General features: G+C 37.7%; 1 non-coding gene across 1 annotated transcript; it reads right to left on the reverse strand.

Annotated features, from left to right (window-relative positions):
- Positions 1 to 5,230: 5,230 nt before the first annotated feature.
- trnat-ugu (transfer RNA threonine (anticodon UGU)) lies at positions 5,231 to 5,303 on the reverse strand. The gene has a single exon. It is a non-coding gene; the product is annotated as a tRNA-Thr (tRNA).
- Positions 5,304 to 5,734: the final 431 nt, after the last annotated feature.

The following is a 5,734-nucleotide window of genomic DNA, read 5'->3' on the forward strand; positions in this document are numbered from 1 at the left end:
TATTGTATTTATCTATTTAATCTATTATCTATTAATCTATTTATCTATTTAACTATTTATCTGTTTATTTATCTATTTATTAGACTTTGGCGGCACGGTGGTGTAGTGGTTAGCACTGTTGCCTTGCACCTCCAGGTTCCAGGCTCGATTCCGTTTCTGTGTGCATGGAGTTTGCATGTTCACCCCGTGCTTGGTGGGTTTCCTCTGGGTACTCCGGTTTCCTCCGACAGTCCAAAAATATGTAGGTTAGGCTAACTGGCGTTCCCAAATTGCCTGTAGTGTGTGAATGAGTACAGTATGTGTATGTGCCCTGCGATGGATCGGTGCCCTAAGCCTCCTGGGAAAGCGGTATAGAAGATGAGTGAGTGAGTAAGTTACTAGATTTTGTTACAATTCAAAACAAACCATTCTAAATCATTTGCTGCCTGGCAATGTGGGAATAAAAGTGCGCCACCTGTAGGATTACAAAGGAATGGCAACATGTTACCACCTCAATGCACCTATATACATTTTAAAATAACTTTAAGGAATTGTATTATTTTTTCTCCCACCTCTAAAAGATAGATAGATAGATAGATAGATAGGTCAAATTATCTCCATCCTTAAAAAAATTACAGCAATTATATAACATTATTTTTTTATATAAAAAATGATTATGAAAGATTTTAATAAAATATATAAAATATTATTTTAATTAACTTAAATAAATTACATCTATTTCACTGTTTATTTTCTAAACTTTATTTAAATACAATTTATGGAGTCATTATGGATCCAATTCAAGAACTTTCCACAGACTCAACATTAATTAGGCTTTTGGCTTAACAAAGCAATAACCAATAATAAATCAATTAGAATTCGACTGGTTTAAATGTGCTATCAGGGATACGCCCATCTGTATATCCATACTGTACTGTATATCAGATTTCTTGCCATTATTAAATATCTTAAAGAAGATTATTTTTTCATTGGTTTAGCATACAGAACATGAGACAAGGTTTTCCATGATTATAAGTTACGAAAAATTTCAATTATTTATTCAACTCTCTAACATGAACATGATCAGCTTATGAAATATTTGGAATATTTCAGTAAGTCACATGTTCAACAGTTTACAACTTCTTGATTTCCTAAAGATCACGGAAAGAAGAAATCTAAGTTCTGTTCTGTTTAGATAATGGACAGTAAGTAAGTAAATAAGTTATTAATTAAAATAATCATAATTAATAAATGATACTGTTATAAAACAAAAGTCCTTAATAGCTACGGTATTTTAAGCGGAATGCAATTTAATCACAATTTCTTCTGTACTTTGAATGAGCCATCTTCTAAAAATGTTCTCCTCAGTCAAGAGGAAGTCGTGCCTCAGATCATGGTATAAAGCGTAATCGTTTCTTTGTGCTACCGTTGACCACCCAGAAAAGTTTGCACAAGACCTGCCAAAACACGCCAGCTCGTTGGAATGGCTAAAACCTGAAGGGTCAGCCTATTGTCTGGTTTGTCGCCAGTGAAATCCAGCACTCAGGGGATGTTTATCGTTGACCCGTCACACTCTCTGCACTACGGCGCTGACCTTGATGATTCCCATTCTTCTGAAGAAGATAACTCAGCTGCTTCTCGAGAGGACGGAGTAGGAGAAGGCTGTAAAAACATAGACCTCCCATTGTTCCGCCAGCCGAGTCGACCCTGTGTCTGCGGACCACGCCGGCTCCGGACCCTTAGCACTGTTTGTTTTCTTAATTGCTGCTTTACGTTTGTGTTTGTCGAGCTTTTACAGCAGGCTTTCCCTCGTTCTGAAGGGATACACATGCCAATCCGATCAGCCAGGAATGTGAGCAAGCATGCAGCGTTTGAGAAAAGCAGGTGGGCTCCTTTAACGTCAAATGACCTCTGTGATAGGAAAAAAAAATCCTGGTTGTGCACTAGACTGCTTCTTCACTAATCTGGAGGGTTCACTGGTTTCATGAGGGTTCACTGGTGTGAGAGATGGGGAGATGAGATGATACTGGGACCTCAAACTGTGAGTAAACAGCTGCAGGTAGGATCGACTTCCAGTTTAAGGACAGATTCTCCTCAAACCAACTAATCCCACTCACTGATCCTGTCACTGTTCTCCTATTTATATAAAGACAAGCTTAAAAAATGGAAACCTCTCATCTTTGTTGATCAGATCCATGCCATTTTTCCTTATGAATGTGAAGATAATGAACGATGCAAAAGGAATTGTTAAACTGTTTTTCCTCCATCAGAGGGTTAACCCATGTGAGGTGGTTTGGAGATGTTCAGAGGAGAGATTGTGAATACTTCGGTAGAAGGATGACGAGGTTGTAACTTCTTTTCCAGGCAGGAGGTCTAGAGGAAGACCGAAGAGGAGATTTATGGATGTAGTGAGAGAGGACATGAAGTTAGTTGGAGTGAGAGAAGAGGATGTAAAGGATAGGGGTATACAGTATATACGCGTACTGTGGTCCGGATGAACCAGTAGGCCGCGTCCTCGCTGAATGTAACAGTGGGTAGCATCATCTACAGCAACAATGTGCATTTGCGATGGGAGGTGGGTGGAATTAAACACAAGTCGTTTCATAGCAAAGTTGTTTTGAAAACGGGTAAGTCAGGCCGAGCTTATAGCTACTGAAACCTCGGATCAGACTGTGATGCGTCTATAGCGACAGTGCACATGACAGGCAGAGGTAAGGGCTGCACGCAGGCGGAGCCGCGGGTACCCTCTAGTGACTTACGGGTAAATGACAGGTTTTGAACTTAAAGCTAGTTTGCACAATCAAAAAAAGTAAAAAAGAAAATAAAAAAAGATGAATGTTTGGCCATTAAATGAAAACCGGCAAATATCATGAAGCTCAAATATACCTGAATACATAAGCGCCAAAAAATGCAAAAATGCAACAGATGAATAAATACACGAATAGCCATTATAATATCGAGAGAAGCCTTTCTACTTTAACGAAGCTTTGCATTTTAGCTAGCTTAGTGTATGGATTTTGTTCTGATCTTGCAACAATCAAACTCATAAACATATGACACCTGCAAATAAATACACAACCTCCACGCTAATATGCAAATAGTTTCTTCCATTTTTGTTTCTTCTTACCTGTAATATCGAAAAGGTGGGAAGTTTAAACATTGTTTCAAACAAATTTATTACGGACAAAGAAAAAAAAAATCATGGACACTGGAGCCTGATCCAGAAATTATTATTATTAAGAAATTAATTTAGCATAATATTGATCATAATATTGATCGCTTTCCTTTTTTTGGATTACATCATCTCAAACCAAAATTGGAGCAAGATGGGTCCCTTTAACCATTTCGCTCCACTTTTAGTTTGAGTTGACTTAATCCAAAAAAGAAAAGGCGATCATCTATAATTTAACATTTCAGTTTGAAAGAGAAGGTGGCACCACATGAACGGTTTTCACATTCACTTCTTTTCCACTTCCAGCATGTAACCGACCCAGTTTTAATACTTTTTTCTTCTGTCCATCAGCTTGAGGATCACAGCCAATAAAGACGTCCAGTAGGTCAGGTGCTTCCCGTCTGTAACTGGAGAATAACACCAAGCTCACTGATCATGATAGATTTCTTTCAGGCTGTACAACCAGCTGACTTTGTGTTGAGTTTATGTTCCCTTTAGGGATTTTACTATAACTTTGTTATTGTGAAATATGGTTGTGTGTGTCTGCATTTTGCATTACATTTACTGAATGCTATATAAATCTTCTCACCAGTTTTTGGATCCCTAAACATGTAATAAACCAGTTCCTGCTGTGAATGAATATCTTACAGGATTTATACACATTTTCTTTTTAGAATTTTAGGATGATACAAGGGGTGTTCAAATCAAACCGGGACTTTTGATTGTACAGAATAAGAGAACATGAGAGTAAAACCTTCCTTTTATTTCTCTATATAATCCCCTACTACACAAATACTACACTAGTGCTGGGATACTATCAAGGTTTGAAAGTTTTCTCAGTATGCCGGAGCCATGATGGGACTCCCTCCTTCACATCTTAAACGCCGGCCTCCCAGGAACTCCTTTAATGCCTCTTCCAAACCTGCGGAAATAGCTCGGAGCGAGGTCAGGCGTTCCACTTGCTGGATGTTAATAGGAACGACTGCAGTGGGCCCCGAGCCACCTCGGCTGAGATAGTCGTTCATGGACATACAGCCTTCTTTAAACCTTTTGCACCATTAAAATGTTTGCCCTGAATGCCCCTTGTAGATTTTGAAGATGAATCATAAACCATGCAGCTGAAACCCTTTGTCGGCTGGATGGATGAGCAGATGGATGAACAGATGGATGGAGGGATGGACAGATGGGTGGATGTATAAAATTTATGTAATGCCTGGATCCAAACAGCTGCTTCAGCTGGCATATTCGACTCTGCCAACTGAGCTTTTAGATGTGATAATTACTGAGGGATATAATGGTATAATTTCAATCTGATAGTTTTATATAGAAGTTATATTATGTCTGGACACTCTTTTATAAGCTTTCTTGCATATCCTTTTATACATTTAAAATATTTTAGTAACAATTACAAATCACTGGAAGCTAATTTCAAAAAGATTTGATTTTTTTTTATACAATTTAAACTGTACATATTTGTGTAGATTTTATGTAAGACTATAATAAATATAATGCATATATTTAAATAAAGCGCTATTTGTTTGTTATAAGTTTGTTAAAAAAGCTATTCATTGTGCATTTGGTAGAAATATGCCCTTCATGCCCTAAATTTTTGAGATGGGTTGGAAAACAACAACAACAGCAACACTGTAGTCAGTATAAAACAGTGGAACAGCACCACCTCCTGGTGATATACTGCCTAACCACCTGTGCTCCTGATTCACCAGTAGGTGGTGCTACAACTTTACTTTTAATTCATCAGATTAACAAGATTGAATTTCAACCTTCACCAAGATACCATTCTGATTCATGGTGCTGTGTCATGCTTACAGGCTGTGTTCTGTGAAAAAAAAATAATGCCTGGATGGTGTGTGTGCCAAGATTTATTTTACATCTTATTTTATTAATGTTTTGTAACTGTTATCTAGAGCATGTTATTTTTTTGTTGCTGTTCCTATGCAATGTGGGCAAATATACTCGGAGTTACAGCTTGTCACGTGACAGTCCGCCTCTCAAAACTAATATGTTTGTTATCAGGTCATATAATTTTTTATTTTATTTTAAAAATAAACGAAAACGTTGAGGCCCCAGCGAGGATCGAACTCGCGACCCCTGGTTTACAAGACCAGTGCTCTAACCACTGAGCTATGGAGCCATGTGTGCAGCGCGAACAGATCTCCATTTAACTGTAACACATTAACGTTAAGTTTTCTAAGCAACTTTTAAAGATTACGTTTAAAACGTTGTATTATTAAGTTATAACGTGCTACGTTAGACTTTTGAATTTTTTGAAGACCTTTTAATCAGGTGTAACCACCCAGGCTGGGATTCGATCACATCATAACGACCAATCGCACTCACCCAAGTCATTGTAAAGTGCTTCGAAAGACTGGTCCTGCCTGGTATCCCTGTACTTTCTGAGAAAACTTAAAATAATATAGCACATCCAATGCATAATGTTGCGCAGCTGTACATTCTTATATCACTATATACAGTATATACCATAACTCCATTACCAAATGCATCTTCTGTTTGTATAATCACATATACATATCACATATACACTTATGCACTTCTGGTTTGTTG

This window comes from Clarias gariepinus, chromosome 13 (assembly GCF_024256425.1).
Source record: "Clarias gariepinus isolate MV-2021 ecotype Netherlands chromosome 13, CGAR_prim_01v2, whole genome shotgun sequence".
NCBI lineage: Eukaryota > Metazoa > Chordata > Actinopteri > Siluriformes > Clariidae > Clarias > Clarias gariepinus.